General features: G+C 29.4%; 1 long non-coding RNA gene and 1 pseudogene across 1 annotated transcript; one reads left to right on the top strand and one right to left on the bottom strand.

The window, feature by feature from the left end:
* The first annotated feature begins 8957 nt into the window (after nt 1-8957).
* LOC120132664 lies at nt 8958-14874 on the top strand (annotated as a pseudogene).
* A 1810-nt stretch (nt 14875-16684) lies between these two features.
* Nucleotides 16685-18965, bottom strand: LOC120132551. The gene is made up of 6 exons (XR_005517008.1): nt 18842-18965; nt 18470-18669; nt 18100-18223; nt 17890-17986; nt 17713-17810; nt 16685-17224 (listed from the first exon to the last, which is right to left on the bottom strand). It is a non-coding gene; the product is annotated as an uncharacterized LOC120132551 (long non-coding RNA).
* Nucleotides 18966-18978: the final 13 nt, after the last annotated feature.

The following is an 18978-nucleotide window of genomic DNA, read 5'->3' as shown; positions in this document are numbered from 1 at the left end:
TTTTTTAATGCTTTGCTTTTGCTGATGCTGGAGATTGTTTTCTTCCACGTCAACGAACACACTCCTTAAAGCCCAAATGAAAGAAGAAAATCCTTTGCTAATGAGGGTTTTATCTGACCAATAAAGATTTCAGGGCTTTTAGGCCTATAAGTCAAAACTTAAAGGGTAAATTACATGTTTAACTATCAGTTTGATCCGTTTTAGTACATAAACTTTCAATTTTTTCAAAACATACATAAAATTTAGTTTTTGTTTTGTTTTAGTATCTCGTCGTTAAAAACTTTAGTTTATGTTTCATTTTAGTACCCCACTCAAAATTTAACGTTAAGTTTGAAATAATTGAAAGTTTAGGCACTAAAACAAGCCAAAACGGATAGTTTAGGTACTAAATATATTAAGTTTTTAACGACGGGTACTAAAATTAAATGAAAACTAAACATTATGTATGATTTTAAAAAAATAAAAGTTTAGGTTTTTAAAACAAACAAAAAAAATAATATTTTAGACACTAAATGCATAATTTACCCAAACTTAAAAGATCCCTGAGCCTCTTAGCTAATTTAAACTTAATTTAATTAGGGTAAAGTACACAAATGGTTTCCCAACTATATGATATTGTTTTATTGAATTTTTTTACTATTGAATGCTACAAAATAATCATCCAACTATTCATATGTTCCAAACTCGTCATACTCCATTGAATAATTGACGGTCGTTTGAGCTGAGTATTACTATGCTGACTGAGATATGATAAAATCTGAACTCAAAACCCTTTGAGTTGTATTTTGTGGATTGAGTCTCCATGTACATTATGTCGTCGAGCCAATGCTTAGAAGAAACGACGATGGCTACAAACATCATTAAAATATAATTTTATCATAACTTAGTAAGCAGATTAACGTTTAGTTCAGACGTCAATTTTTAATGAAAATGATGATTTTGAAACATATAAATAATTGATTGATTATTTTATAATTTTTAATAATCAGAGGACTCAATAAAATAATATCATATAGTCGGGGATCATTTGTGTATTTTACCCTTTAGTTCATAGTCTTTAATTAAGTCTTAAAACATTTAGTGCTTCTAGCTTAGGTGTTAAACTTTTGAGGTTTGTTTTATAGCCTTAAATTAAGTTGTAACACTTAGGGTGCGTTTGGTTCATAGAATGTAAGATTACCAGTGTGAATAAAAGATTATCTGGAAATAGGATTATTGGAATGTTATATTTTGTGTTTGGTTGGTTTAACAGGAATGTAAGATTACAGTGTTTGGTTAAATGAATAAAAGATTATTGAAATGTATATTTTATCAAATTGTCCTTATTATATATTTGTTTTTTAACAAGTTGAATTATACTATAATATTACTATAATTATTTTATATATTTTATTTTTAAAAAATTAAATTTATATAATTTATATAATTTTTTTTATAAAATTGAAAAGATAAATAGGTTTAATGAAAGGGTAAAATTTTATTTTAACCCCTGAACTTCATATAAAATTTTATTTATTTTCTTTTTTTTTTTGTAAATCTAAAATAGTTTAAGGATAAATTTGTTGGATAACCTTCGTAGAATTTTTATTATTAAACGACAGCAGAATGATATTTTTGAAGAAATTTTTTTAAGACCATTTTAATCCAAAACGTCAAAAGAGATTATCACAGACAATATGCGCAAATATTAATTCTTTTATATTATCACAATTGTATACCTTTACCAACCTATCATTCTCTCTCTCTCTCTTTAATTTCTTAGTCTTTAACTTTATTTTTCTCTATATATAATAAAAGAATATTTTCATATCTCGTTTTTTCATACATTTTTAAAATTTCAATAAATTTAAAATTAATATTTTGTTAATTATTATATTATAAATTTATATAAAAGAGTAACTTTAATTATTATTTAATAATTGAAAAGATGTATTTATTTATTTATTTATTTATATGAATTCTTAACTAATTTAATATCTGATTAACCAGTAAAATCAAACTCAATCATAAATTTAATATTAACATTGATATACGTGTATGTATATACACACTCTTACTATTAAACTCCTAATTGAATTGGTATCACAAGTTATCCGATGTCAAAATAGTTATGAAGTGATTAATTATCATTTTCTAAATGGTTAAAATTATAATGATCTTTTAAAAAATATTTTTATATAATCTTTAAATAAAATAATTAAACATCACTCGTTTAAAGGTAAAATATGTATCTAATAGACGTTATACATATAATTTATGTATGGGTAAATTATGTGTTTAATACATAAGTTATTAATTTTGGTCCATTTTAGTATCTAAATTTCAATTTTTTCAAAATCATACCTAAAGTTTAGTTTTTGTTTCATCTGATTACCTCGTTCAAAATTTAACGTTAGGTTTGGGGGGGGGGGGGGAAATGAAAGCTTAGGTACAAAAAACGAACCAAAACTGATAGTTTAGGTATTAAATGCGTTACGTTTTTAACAGTGGGTACTAAAATGAAACAAAAACTAAACTCTAGGTATAATTTTAATTTTTTTATAAAAAAAATTAGGTACTAAAACAGATCAAAACTGATAGTTTATATACTAAATGCATAGTTTACCCATTATTTATTTTATCATTATTTGTAATAATTTTTAAAAAATAAATAACCGTATAGTTTTACATAAAACATTTATATCATCTATACGGTGAATATGACAAAGATATAATATATATGTTAATAACATCCTTCACAGATAGAAAAATCCAAGCTTCCCAAGTAATGGTTGGGTGGATTGTTTGGTAAGATACCGAACATGTACATTAATCGAAGTTCCAGAACTCAGCATGTAGAAAAAATGTCCCTTTTAACTCCCCTGTTCTTTTAGTCTTGATAGCTAAAAATAATAGTAGCTCAACATTCGACGCTTTTGTTTGTATGTCTTTGGCTTCCATATGTTTTGGGCAAGTTTTAGAATTTTTTTTTTTAAAATAAAAAGACTATGGCCAAGTGGTCTTTAAACTATCACTAATTTACTACAAAACATATGTTCTGTATCAATTTGGGCATCTTTACCCACATGCTTTCATTCCTTACTTTCATGTTGGCTAGTTTGTCTTTCTATGCTTTTCATGATGAATGCAAAAATCAAAACTGCCATTAGATGCCTATCCAATAAATATTGGATATGATGGAAAAATAAAATAACATATTTATATCATTATAATATTATTAAGATAATAAATTCAAATGGAAATATTATGAAAATTTTAAAAATTAAGAAAATTGGGATGTCCAAAAAAGCGTATACATTTATGGATAATTTTACGTTCTTATTTCTCTACTTTTTATTTCATGCTATTTATTTAAATAAATCAGACACAAATAGACAGATATTTGAGAACTTCAACAAAGAAACATGCACAACAAATTCACATTTAGCCAACGTGTCGTTTAGTCCTTGTATCTCAAAGTTAAGGAATCTTCTCCAGAATTGTCACAGTTCTGTATTTAAACCTCAATGCCTTAACTTATATGATTCTCCTTTTACGCTTCCCTCAGATTCTTCTTATACTCTTCTTTAACTGCATGCATTTCGATGAATTGTAAAGGATTATATATAAAAAGAATACATTTGATTATGCAGAGGGTGAAAAGGGCAGCGAAAAGTTTGTCAGCTTTCTCTGATTCTCTCCCATATCATAACTATATTAATTACATGCACGCATTAAAATAAATGTTCGATTATTTTTAAAGTTTTTTTTATTAATCCAGGGTAAGTATAAGGTATTATCCGTTCGAATATAACTCTCAACCATTTAAGATTGATAACTCACACACCTAGCATTTTTATTGTTCCAACCGAGGATCTCAAGAAATAACAATAATTCTTTTTTCCACGTAAGTCGTTTGGTTCATGTTATTTTGAAGTTTAAGTTTATCGAAAAGGTTTAATTATTATATTTAAGATATTTTTACATGCAAGATAAAAGAATAATGAATTTATTTTATTTTGATACATTTTTTATTAAGCTAAGGTGATTGCGAAATATTATATGTTTTAAAATAATGATCAACATTTAACATCGTAAAATAAGAAAATATAAATTTATATTCAAATTTTTTATAAAAATATATTTTTTTGTACAAAAGAAATGGCAAAAACGACAGCGTTTAATCCTTCCACCTAATGAATTCAATTCCCACTTTGTCCACCTGAATCAAGCTCTTCATTTCTACCGGCGGGGATGCGAATGTGAACTCCTTCTTTTTCGAAAGCAAGGTTACCGAGACGGTCGACGCACCTATTCCCTTTCCTCCAGGTATGGCAGATCTCCAAAATCCAACCCTTGTTTTTTTTTTTTTTTAATTTTCACAATCTCTGAATATCGCATTTTCTTGGATGTCATCGATTCTATCTTCGTTTAGGGTTTCCACTAGCCACAAGGCTTCAATTTCCACGATCAAGTTTTGAGCACCTAGGGATTTGGCCGAAAACAATCCTTGTAGAAGGCCCCAAATTTCAGCCATTGCAGAGGAGGTTTTCCTGATGTTCACCATAAATCCCTGGACCCAGTTTCCCTCATAAATAGATGATTTTCTCACTATATCGATAAATATGTCACAAGAAAGATCATACATTAAATTTGAGGGTCTGTGCACAAAAATAAAATTATGACTAAATACTAAGAGGATTTTAAATTATCTTACATAAATCTAATAAGTATTTAAATTTAAAAATTAGAAAACAAATGTTTTATTTAATTATTATTTAAATTAAAAATGATCTAAAATATCATTATACTAAAAAATTTAGAGCACAACCCCTCCCAATCCTTTAGGGTGTGTTTGGTTCAACATTTTCATGTTTGGTTGGCCGGGAATCTCATTCCCGGTAATTTATTACTAATAGTAAATTTTTTTGGGTATATTACCGGGAATGTCATTACCTCCCTTCCCTTAGGTATTGTAACATACTGGCGTTTTGGACTAAAATGCCCTTAAATTTTATTTTTTTTCAAAAATATTCTTCTGTCATTGAATAATAAAAATTCTATGAAGGTTAAATTACAAATTTATCCATAAATTATTTTAGATTTACAAAAAAAAAAATCTATAATTAAAATTTTATATGAAGTTCAGGGGTTAAATTTTTTTTACCCTTTCATTAAACCTTTTTTATATTTTTAATTTTGTAAAAAAATTATATAAATATTATGAATTTAATTTTTTAAAGAAAATATATAAATATTTTACAATTTGTAATATTATACAAATATATAATAAGGACAATTTGGTCAAATATACATTCCAATAATCTTTTATTCCTTTAACCAAACACGGTAATATTAAATTCCTGCTAAACAAACCAAACTCAAAATACGACATTCCCAGTAATCCTATTCCCTAATAATCTTTTATTCCCACTGGTAATCTTACATTCCGTGAACCAAACGTATTGGTTATATTATGTCTCTACATCCATTACAAATCCTTACTTTTATTTTATTTATTTTATTTTTTCATCAAAATGATCCCACCACAAATTTTAAACCGGACCAAATAAAATTTGAAATACATATATAATAACATTTGTGCTTGAACTTAAATACAAAAGGACGTATAGTTCAATGAATATTTTAAATTAGATGTTATAGAGATGCCAGAGATTTGATTCAATTAATAGAAGTAATCAGATTTAAGGGTTTTTTGGGTTCAAAAAGGTGTGCCATAATAGCAATGATCTTATAAATTCCAAATTAAAATATTATTTTTGTATATCCAATACTGGTCCTGCAAAAGATCTCTTTACATATTTTGATTCCAAAGTTTGGTGAGATTAAAATGTTGGAAGCATATTTTCGTATATACTACACGCACATCATAGTTTTGTAGGATAATGTTTTACTACATACAGCAGAATAGGTCTATAACGACGTTTTTAATCTTATATCGGCGTTTAAAAGCACATCAAAAAGTCTCATGATGCAATAAAAAGCGTCACAAGAAGTGTCGTTAAAACAAATACCGCAACTGTTAGCAGCGTTTGTGAAACTAAAACGCCGCAAAAGGTTAGATCATTTAATGGTATTTTGGGGCTGGGGAAACGCCATAAATTGTCTTGACATATAGCGGTATTTACTCTCAAAATACTGTTATGAACATGTTTTGTTGTAGTGTTTATTTGCTAACCCCTAATAAAACTATATATGCATTTTCCTATACACCATATAATACATAACATAAAACATGATATAATTTTAAAAAAATAATATACTTTGATCATATAACTATTTATTATACAAATTATTAACAAGTAAAGATTTATATAAATATATAACATATTAAATTCAAGGCTTAGTACATATTTTAGTTCCTAATTTTTAATTTTGTTAATTTTACTGATTTTTTTACATCTTTATGATTTTAACTTTTCTGACAAAAAAAACACAGTAAAAACGTAAAAAGTACAAATTATCTCATAGTGAGAAACTAAATATAAGGTGGCATTTGGTTGGATGGAATTTTTTGGAATTGGAGGGAATTAGAATCCAATTCCATCACTTTCCCATGTTTAGTTCAAGTTTTTCAAGGGAATTTGAATCCCTCATGGCTTCAACTTTCTATCAAATGAGGGAAAGTGAATTTCATCCAAGAATGGATGGAATTCAATTCCCTTGTTGGAGGGAATTGAAATTTGGCCATACTACCTTCATCAATCTTTTAGTAATTTATTCATATATTGAATAAAAATATTTTATTATTATTTCGAGCCGGGTTTTTAATTCATATATTCGGGTCGAGTCATTTTTTTAAGTGTAACATTCGGGTCGGGTCGAGTTCAGGTTTAGGGTGAAAAATACCCGACCCGAAAATATATAAAATTTTACCTTATATATTTAGGAATAATTAAAATAATACCCCATATATATTTTTCAATTAAGTCACTATTTTTATTGAATAAAAATATTTTTTTATTATTTCAGGTCGGGTCGGATTTCTAATTCATATATTCGGGTCGGGTCGGGTGAAAGTTTATTTTGTTCAGGTCGGGTCGGGTTTTTTAAGTGTGATATTCGGGTCGAGTCGGGTCGGGTTTTTTTAATTGTGATATTCGGGTCGGGTCGGGTTCGGGTTTAGGGTGAAAAAAACTGGACCAACCCGAAAAAAATATATAATTTACCTTATACATTTAGGAATAATTACAATAATACCCCTCTATATATAATTTTTTTTTTCAATTAAGTCAATGTTTTTATTGAATAAAAATAATTTTTTTATTATTTTTGTGTCGTGTCGGGTCGGGTTTCTAATTTATATTGAAAAAATATTTTTTGGTATATTTTTTGGTAACTAATTAACATAATCCGATTGGAATGTATCGAAATATTGTTCTATCTTTTGGTAACTTATTAACATATTTTGATTGCGATGATTTTAACTTATGATGTTTATTAGCATAATTTTTTAAAATTTATTGAAATGAATAATCAATCAATAAAATGAAAATGTAATATTTTTTAATTTTTTATAATATATTACTACATGTAAGTTGTAAAATAAACTAAAATAAAGCAAAACAATAAGAAGGGCAATTTTGTCATTTTACATTACTGAAATCAAATTTATCTAACATGTCTGCGAATCAAACAGAATATGGAATTGGATTTCAATTCCTGACAGATTCTAATTCCTTCACAGATTTTAATTTCAACATAAACATTCCAACGAACCAAACGCCAACTAAAAGTATTTCATGCTATGACTAGGGCATTTCATAATTCGGAGGTCTCTTACGGAAGCTGCTCTCAACCTGATGTTGAGGGTAGCCTATTATCTTATCTCCCCTTACCCCATACATATGAGAAAAGGGACAACCATTTTTTATGGTCAAAAGGATAGAGTAAAGTATTGAAGGCAAGCAATCTTCATTTTCAGCTCGACAACGACTATTCTTTTATTGAGATTGTCTTACTAGAACTAGCGAAGATTATGGCTGCTACAAATTCTTTGAGGGCCCTTTTCTACATTATCTCTTCTTATCAATCGAAATATGATGATTCAATATGAATATGACATGATAAAAATATTAAAATACAACTTTTCCAAAAAAAAAAGAATTAATATATAAATATTATAAAATAAAAGTTTAAATATTTTATTTTTTTAAATGATAAAATTTACAGATCAACATATGAGTTGAATACACACCTATAATATGTATGATACTATTAAGTAGAGAATTCGAATTTAAATGTCATATGGCATATAAGTGTATGCTAAGATAAGAAAATTCAATGTTTTTCAAATTTTAGTTTAAAATTTTATAAATAAATATAATTTTTTTATTAATCTGGAGTAAGTATATGTTCTCCATCATTTGAAATTGAACGCTCACATCCTTGATATTTCTGTTGCTCAAACCCTGAACCTTAATAAATAATTGCAATTATTTTATCACAGAAGTCGTTTAATTCGTAGATATGTCTCAATTTTAAATTCGACTTTATTCAATTATAAAACAATTCAAGTTTAAGTAAGTATCTATAAAGTCTCAAGTAAAAAATAAAAAGACATTCAATCCCAACTCCTTATTACATGACAAAATCCCAACTCCCACATATAGACAACCGGTTGGCCGGCAATCCTCATACCACCAAAATCCAACCCTAAGTAGCACACCTTTTCTTCTCATTCTTTTTCTCCGTTATATTTGCCTCTCACAGTATTCATCTCTTTCATTGATTATAATAGAGGATGTTCGAATCAGTGGGTTGCTGTTGTTTTGCTCTTGTTTCGTTGCATACCCTATCTTTTAGCAACTGAAAAGGCTTCTTTGTAGCCACAAGGGTCTGTTTTGCCAAACTTCGACCCGAACCATGTTTGTTCTTGTGGGGGATGAAATTAGAGTTCAGTTTCGTCTTCTTTGAAGTTTGATCAGTCTCAGCTTGAACTTTCAAATTTGTTCTGTGATTCATTTGCAGAATTTCCCCAAACTATACTTATAATTTGGTGGGTTTTTGTCACTGTTTTCACCAAAACTTTGTGGTTCCGCTTCCAATGACAAGGCACACACGGTTAGTCTTTCTTTCTCTCTTTCTTCTCTCTTCTGATAGCATCTGATTCTTACTTTGTTGCTGCTTCGTGTTTGCCTGTGCTCTACTGTCGATTTTGGTACTCTTTGTTCTCTTATTCTCCATGATGCAATTCACTGAAACCCCATCACGTCCCTTGCACCAAATCACTCCATTTTCGATTCCAACGATGAACACCAATAACCAGATTCACCAGGCTCGTCCATGGCCTGGATTCCCAACCTCAAAGGGTCTAGCTAGCTTCGGTGATGCCAATTGTATGGAACAACTTTTAGTCCATTGTGCAAACGCAATCGAAAGCAATGATGCCACTCTAGCCCAGCAAATCCTTTGGGTCCTAAACAACATTGCCACCGGATGGTGACTCCAACCAGCGTCTAACGTGTGCTTTTCTTCGAGCTCTGATAGTACGAGCATCGAAAAGTGGGACTTGCAAGATGCTGGCAGCTATGGCCAATGCCCGTTGCAACTTCCATTGATACCCACACTTTTCTGTCATCGAGTTGGCTAACTTTGTCGACTTAACACCGTGGCATCGGTTCGGTTTCACCGCGGCAAATGCGGCGATACTCGAAGCTGTCGAAGGGTATTCGATCATTCACATTGTTGATCTAAGCACGACACACTGCATGCAAATCCCTACATTAATAGACGCCATAGCTAACAGACTCGAAGGACCTCCAATGGTGAAACTTACAGTTCCTGGTGTTTCAAAATATTTGCCCCCGATGCTCGATCTTACATATGAAGAGTTAGGCTCCAAGTTGGTTAACTTCGCTAGGTCACGCAACGTGATGCTGGAATTCAGGATCGTCCCCTCGACTCACGCCGATGGATTCGCTTCTTTGATCGATCAACTTCGTCTTCAACATCTAGTATATGCCGAAACCGGTGAGGCCCTAGTTATCAACTGCCACATGATGCTTCATTACATACCAGAAGAAACTTTATCTCCTTCACCTAATGCAAACTCGATCCCTTACACGTTCGAACCGCCCCGAATCGATCCCTTCGAATGATGTTTCTCAAGGCGCTTCGAGGATTAAATCCGACTATTGTAATCCTAGCGGACGAAGATGCGGATTTGACATCGAACAATTGGTATGCAGATTGAGGTCCGCGTTCAATTATCTATGGATACCGTACGATACGATGGAAACGTTTCTGCCAAAAGGAAGCAAGCAAAGGCAATGGTATGAAGCTGATATATGTTGGAAGATAGAGAATGTGATAGCTCGGGAGGATTTGCAGAGGGTAGAGAGGGTGGAGTCGAAGAGCCGGTGGGTGCAGCGGATGAGAAACGCCGAGTTTAGAGGGATAAGTTTCGGGGAAGAAGCGGTTTCGGAAGTGAAGACGATGCTCGATGAACATGCAGCTGGATGGGGATTGAAGAAAGAAGAAGATGATGTGTTCTTACTTGGAAAGGCCATAATGTTGTATTTGCCACTGCCTGGGTGCCTGCTGAAGTACTTTTTTTTTTTTAAATCATCATGTAATGAATTTTCTCTTGTATAATCTAATAAGCTAAAATGAAAATATTGTAGGACTCCCAAGAAATTATTAATTTGTTTAATATTTGCACATCTATAACTTCTTGAGTACAATATACAAATGATACCTCGATTATAAGATATGCTTTATTGAGTCTATTAATATTAAAAGTTACAAATGATCTCCTGATTATAGGAAAGTTATTTGTTGAGTCATTCGAATATTAAAAGTTACAAAATGATCAATCTACTATTCATTATATTTCAAACTCGTCCTCTTTCATTAAAAAAAATTAATGATCGTTTGAGTTGGACGTTAACATGTTGACTAAGATATGATAGTCATTTGAGAATATGCGATCGAATTTTATCTTATCATAGTCAGTAGGTTAACATACAGCTCAGACTGTCGTCAAATTTTAACCAAAAAATACTAATTTAAAACATAATGAATAATCGAGTGATCATTTATAACTTTTAATCATTGAATGACTCAACAAAGTAACTCTCTATAATCAAAAACCATTTATAATTTTTAATAATAATGTACTCAATAAAATGTATCTAAGGTAATCATGTGGCTTCTACCAATATACATTATTGAGATTACGAATGAATAAAAGACTAAACATTAAATTGCTGTTATATTCAAATAATTATATTTAATTAGATGTTAAACACATAATTTTAGTATTCAATAATAAATAATTAATAAAAACATGTTTTTTTATAAATCTGGGAGTAAGTACAAGGTAATATATTTTTAAAAATAATTCTTAATCTTTCGACATTAAAAATTTATACCATTGATATCTATGGTACTCGAATCCGATTCCTCGAGAAACAACAATAATTTATTTTATTACGAAAGTAATTTAATTCATGCTAAAAAATATGCATTTAGTTTAATGATATAATATTTAATTTATTATTAAGAGATTAAAATATATTTTTTTCATCACTCATAAAAATAAATTTAATGTAGGAACACGATTTAAATTATTTTTTATTAATTCATTAATTGATTAATTCCTTGATTTTTGAAGATGTACTACCATTAAATTAGCTATATCCCAAACAAAAACTCGTGACACTTTCCTCAATCAAATAAGAACCCGTCACATCACCAGATTCTCCTCTTGCAGTGCCCACCTCCCTAAGTTTAAAAGAGGATCATTTAGGATATGTCTATTTGCCGTAATTGAAATTATAGAATTGATTTTCTTCGAATTTTTGTGTTTTTTTACGTAATTCGTATTTTTGTGTTTGTTTCACGTAATTCGTTTTCCGTAAAATATTTTCCAGTATTTGTTTCATGTAATTAGTTTTCCTGAACGTAATTCATTTTCCTAATAACAAAATTTCATTTTTTTTTTGGAAAATGACTTACGGATTATTTTTTGTAAGTCGTTTTTTGAACTTTTCACTTCAAAGAATAAATACTCAAAATAATTTTATTTTATAAATTTAATATTAATAAAATATTTTACTATCATTTTCATTAAAATATTATTTATTAATTATTAATATTTATAATATAATATTATATTTTAAATTATATAAAATAATTAACTATATATAATAATATAAGATATTATTTTTTTATTTTAATAATATATAATAAAAAATTTATATATTTAATAATGAATAATATTATTTATATTTAAATAATATTTAATAAAGATATTTAAAATATACTAATTAATATTTTAAAATATATTATAACACTATTACTTTAATAAATAATTTATAATATTATAATATGTTTATTTCACTAAAATATACAAAAATTAATATTTTTTATTAATAAAATTATAAAAAAAACTATTTAATAATAAATAAATTATTTTTAATAATAAAAAAGTTTTATGATAAATAATATTATTTTGTATTTAATTTGTAATAAATAATTTAAAAATTCTTCAACTAGTAGAAAAAAAGTTTAAATAACATCTTCCAAACATCATAAAACGTTTCCAGATGTTTTTCAAAAAAATATAATTCATTTTACGGAAAAACATATTCTGGAAAACGTTTTTCAGAGATGTAATTCATTTTTCAGAATTCAAATTCCAGTAATTCATTTTCCGGAAAACCAATTACAACCAAACAAAACAGACTAATTGAGTCTAAATTCGGCATTAATAATTTAAATATATTTTATATGAAAAATCTTTGAACGTTATCAAAAATTATTTTTAAAATTAAATATTAATTTTTTTAATTTTAAATGACATTTAAGATTGTTCGATATAGTTTAATTTATGTATTTAATAATAATTTATTTTTGTGTCTTTTTAATTTTAAAATTTCGCTTCTGTTGTTTTACTATTACTTAAAGGAATAAAAAAAAAATCTTCTTATATTATACATTTACATCTTTAGCTCAACTAAGCTCATAGCAGCTAAAATGGCCTAAATCCATCCCCCTCATTCTCTCAAAAAGCCGAAACCGTCTTTGCCAAAACCGCCTACTCTTGAGTGCATGATTTTTGTTCGCCGCACACCAGCTGACCAGTTTAATCCCGCCTCTTGCTAGTTTTCGCCAGCTTGGCGTCCGGCCTCGCCGTCGGTCGCCACCGTTGCTGTAACACTAGGATCGACGAGATCTCTGTTCCATCCGCCGTCAATAATATCCAAAGCTCGCGTTTATGCTGAGTCAGCGTCTTTCGTCCAAGGAATACTGAGATTACGAGTCCCTCACTGTTCAGTGGGAGTAAACTCTTTGAATAGTTCCTTCAATCTTATGCCTGATACGAATTAAAATTATGTAACTAGCTTCGATTAACTAGATCTTCCAATCTTGCTTGAGCATTTCTGTAACTTTTTAAATGTAATCCCGATGTTAACTGTTCGATTCGGTTTGTGATCGGCGTGAATTGAAATTTCTCTTATATTGTTTTTGCTTTATTGCATTCCGTTTTAGTGATCAAGATGGTTATGAGGTTTGATCGGAAAGCTGGAAGGGGAAAATACAGTGAGGTCTTCGAAGGCATAAATGTCAATAACAGTGAAACGCTGTATAATCAACATCCTGAATCCTGTCAAGAAAAAAGAAGGTTAGTACTTAATTATATTATCGAGATTTGAAAAATATTCGAGTAGGGATTTCAAAGTTCTCTATCCTACTTTGACAGACCATGATTTCGCTACTACATATGAACTCCACAAGGTAACATTATGCAGTTACTCCATATTTGGTGATCACTCATATGAACTCCGTCACGGTATTCGTTTGCCGATTGTTTATAGTTTTTAGTCATTACTTGATTGATTTCCCGATTGACTATCTTTTTTTAAGCTTTTTGAGGATTTCTTGTTTTATGTTTGCATCATAGGATGATAGGAAAATATTTGTTTGCTTTGTAGGCTTAGGTTGTCATTCACAAGGAATAATGCACAGAGATATCAAACCTCACAATGTCATGATAGATCATGACCTGCAATATCACTAATTTTCAAGAATGTTATTCCTTCGAGATGGCGAGACATTAAAACCAAAGTAAGGTTAAATATTAGTCCATGTATGAATTGGTTTGTGCTAGGGGAAATTAGATAGGTATGATTTGATATGCATTTGAATCACCATACTAGGACTCCTTCAAGAATGTGCCGTCTTCTTTTGTTGTTTATAGGTTCAGAGTACTAGTTTCAAAATCTAGTTTGCTAAAGATCTCAGATTCTTTGGATGATGGTTTGAGACGTCATTAGCTTTGTGAATGTTCTTCCATTATGGTGCCATCTACAGCATGGATTGAGTTTTGGGGAATTTAATTTCTCTCCTTTCTCAGGTACTTCAAAGGGCCCAAGTTCGGTAGATTACAAGACTATAACAATTCATTGGACATGTGGAGGCTGGTTGTATGTTTGCTGGAATGGTAAAATACTTCTTGTAGATTTTAAGATATTGTACTTTCCTTTTGGAAGATAAAATTGTGGCGTGTAATTGAATATTGGGTAAATTACACATTTAGTACCTAAAGTATCAATTTTAGTCCGTTTTAGTACCTAAACTTTTAATTTTTTCAAAACCATACCTAATGTTTAATTTTGTTTCATTTAATTGAAATTTTAGGTACTAAAACGGGCCAAAATTGATAGTTTAGGTATTAAATCCGTTAAGTTTTAATGACGGGTACTAAAATGAAACAAAAACAAAATATTAGGTATAGTTTGAAGAAAATGAAAGTTTAGGTATAAATGTGTAGTTTACCCTAGAATATTTATGTTGTGGGATTTGTTATACTTGTTTATTTTGTAGATATTCCGGAAGGAACCTTCTTCTATGGCCATTACAACCTGATTAATTAGTTAAAATTGCGAAGGTAATATACCACTGCAAATTGGTGAATTTTTTAGTTCAAATTGCTGAAGATAGGATAATCCATCATTTTCACTGCTTCTGGGATAATGTATAGCCATCTCATATTATCAATCTCGCTTTTGAAATCTATGTATGGAGCATCGAATTGTTTACCATTTCTGCACCTCTCGGTGTTGTTTCCCACTTCCCCATTCTTCGTATATGCAACGTTGACCTTGCAGGTTTGATTTAAGCATTGTATATTCTTTGTGACCTTCATTTCATAGGAGTAGGTATCAGAGGCATCTCTACATGCTCAAAATGATCATTAGTGGCTGAACTTTCAAAAGTTACGAAATGATCATTGTGACATTAATAAGCGTAAAAATTAGATAAAATTTAATGATTATTTGTAATTTTAAAATTTAACGATCAAAAGGATCATTTTAATATAGTTCACAGACCTCTAATTTATCTGACTTGTTTTTTTTCCTTTTCCTAACAAAGTATTCTCAGTTTTGGATGCCACAATCCTTCTGACTCTGTAATGTAACTTCAGGTTCTCGGAACCGATGAGTTAAATGCTTATCTCAACAAATACCATTTGGAGATCGATCCTTAACTTGATGCTCTAGTTGGAAGGTACACTAAAAATGAACCTATTCTGTATTCAAGTTTTTACTTAATTATAAACAAACTGCTTTGATAAGTATTTTTATTTAAAATTAAGTATTTACTATTGATTAAGAAGTGTTTTTCAGAAAATAAATAATAAATATGATTTTTAAATTATATAATATATAATATATAAATATTTTTTAAATTTTTGTTTAAAATATATCAATTTAATTATAATAAAAGATATAAATTATTTTCATTAAAACTAATTACTTTTACAAGTGATTTATAAAAATATATAAAATTAAAAAATAATTTTTATCTAAAAAATTTGACATGAAACAAATATTTTTTCTGAATAAATCCATGAATATTTTATTAATCATATAATTAATCTTGATAAATTTATAAATTATAAAGCAAAACACTCTATAGATATGTAAAAGATAGTTAATTTTCTCAAAATCAAAATCTATAAATTTTAATTTTACGTTTAGTTTAAATACATTTTTTATATTAATTTTCTTTAAAAATTATATCCAACATTGTTTATAGTTTTAAAAAACTTTTAATCTCAAAAGCACTTTTGATAGACACAAAAAAAATGTTGTCCCTTTTCCCAATGTATGGGGTAAGGGGGAGGTAAGATAGTAGACTACCCAACATCAGGTTGAGAGCAGATTCGTAAGAAACCTCCGAATTATGAAAAGCCCCTGGGACTCGATCCCACGACATCAAGGTTAAGACCTTGTGCTCTACCAACTGAATTATTTTTTTTTAAAATAATATTTTATTCTAATAAAAGCATATATTAATTAATATATTTATTTATAAAATTATGAGAATAATATTATAATAATAATATTGACATATATGATATTAAATAAATTCTTATAATATTTTAAAATAATAATAATTATTTTCTAATAAATAATATTATTTATTTGTATTCAATATATATAAATAATTTCTAAAAATTTATCAATTAGTAAAAAATAATTTACATAGCATCAACTAAATGCAATAAAATGAATTTCAGAAATTGGTTTTCAGAAATTATAGTTCATTTCATGAAAATCATTTTTTATTTTTTGTGAAACAAGCAAACTCTAAGTAAAAAATAAGATAAATATGTAAATTATAATGATAAGATTAATCTCTACCTACTTAATTCTATTAAAATTCTAATCAATAAACGAAGAAAATAATTTCATTAATTATATTAAGAAAATTATTCAAAATTATATATGTTGTGCCCAAATTTTCAATACCAAGACCCAAATCTATCTGCTCTTGCCTCTAATATTGTCTGCCGAAGATTTGCAAGTTGCAACGCAAACAAAAGAAAACTTGTCAATCAAAACCTATACATATTGTTTAATGAGCCTCTTAACTGATTCATATTTATTGATTAGTAGTTCCTCTCACTTTGGAAAATCCTTTTGTATACTTCTAATCTTGAAATAATGAGCAAGAAGAAGAAAAAAGAACGCTTTCACCATTAAACTATATGGATTCAGAAGCCATATCCCAAACCTGGAACCAAAACCGAAAAGAGACTATAGTGGCTGAAGTTCTTGTTCCGGAACAGCTGCACCAACAGGTTTATATGTATTCACCGTTTTGTTGTTTGCGTTTCCACATTCCCCAAACTCCATAAACTGATAATCCAACCACTATTACCACGATAACCGCCACAACAACCGGCACACCATTTCGCTGCCACCATGTCCTGTTTCGTTTCCATCCATTAATTAGCGTCGAGTAAATGTGTAATCCGATTTGTGGTTTCAGGTATATAAAATATGAATTGAACCGCACAATGCGGTCCATTAAAATGAACCGAATCCTGAAAATCAAAACTTTTGGTTTGGGGTCGGTTTGACATTTTTATTTGTTTACTACTTTTCAAACTCAATGTTTCTAAACTTCGAACTTAAACGAGTAAAGAAACACAAATTTAAATTCACAAAATATATGAATTTAATCTACATCATTATTTTCTTTTTCTTTTTTTTTTAATTCGTTTAATTTAAAACAAACAAAGTTTCATATAAAAAACAGAAATTGAAACAGTGTGAAGTTAAATGTCTAAGTCAAACCGAAATCTAACCATAAAATAAAAATCCAAATCGAATGAACTGCATAGTTCGATTCAAATTGATCTTTCAGATTTCTCGGTTTAGAGGGGTAATAGGACATTAGAAAAGGGGAACATACTGTTTCATGTAAGATTCAACTTTCCATTGCACCAACTTATAATTTCCAAAGCTATCAGGAAGCTTCACGTGGTGTTCAACGAGTCGAGAGATTATATTCTGTAAGACGAAATTCATCAACCAAAAGCTCTAATATTTGTATCAAAAGAACTGCAATTAACTTGAAGAGTAGACTTACTCTGCACTCTCATGAGAAATGTAAGTTGATGATCCTGAAGGGGTGATGTCCCATCGGACATGAACCATTTCCTTCAGACTAAAATTCAATAAATGACCTGGAATTATCCAAAAAAGCAAAAGATTATTTGAAACCTTAGACAAAAGATCGAACTGTTCGGCAAATAGTTGCGAACTAAAAGATAGTATTTGGAGATGGTATTTGTTGAACCTGTGAAGCATTGACGTCTAAATCCTTAGCAATGAACTCTGTCAGATTGATGATCTGAGGCTTTAGGTATGAGTAGTTGTGCTCAATGACATATCCAATGTAATTTTTATCATCTCAGTTTCATCTGTTAAACAAGAACGAAACGTCATCAGAATGAATTCCGCTGAAAGACTCGATAGATACAGGTTTTACAAAAAGGGAAACTGAAACATAACATTGTTTCTTGAAGATGGTACAATACAAAAATTTTACGTGGAAACCATAATTAACAAAGTATTGATTGTTCATGCATTGCAATGAAATAAAAAGCAGAACAGAGTTCTACTCCTTGAATGGGTTCAAATATGCAAAACCATGGTTTATATGTTACCTGGAATATCATGTGGTGATCCATCAGGAGCTGATGTAGCTGGTGACTCAGTTGAATTACTCTGTCACGTGACGATGGAGATGGTGATGGCGCACCACGTATGTGCAGCATTTCCCATAGCTCAGAACAATTAGTCTTCCAGAAACCAATTTTCGATTGTTCCCGGTCATAAGTAACCAGAGTATTACGTACAATGATTCCTATTGCAAACGTATGGTTAATTTTGAACGAAATAACAGTCAAGAAATTTCATGGAATCAAACTGAAGCTTAGGATTTCAAATTGGAGATATTTGCAAAAACTTTGCCAAAGAAGAATTTACTTTAACAGGAATAACATCATGAAACACTAGTTATATGAAACCTAACATACCTCCTAGAAGGGTTGTTGGATCCTTTTCGTTTTGGAAGATGCCAAGACAATATGCACCGTGGATCTTTGAATGCTATATGAATATAAGATAAGCACAAAACACAATTGAACTCAAAAACAACTCTTTCTAAACCAAC

This window comes from Hibiscus syriacus, unplaced genomic scaffold, assembly GCF_006381635.1.
Source record: "Hibiscus syriacus cultivar Baekdansim isolate YM2019G1 unplaced genomic scaffold, ASM638163v2 tig00110569_pilon, whole genome shotgun sequence".
Taxonomy (NCBI): Eukaryota; Viridiplantae; Streptophyta; class Magnoliopsida; order Malvales; family Malvaceae; genus Hibiscus; species Hibiscus syriacus.
This window is presented reverse-complemented; position numbering and strand designations above follow the sequence as displayed.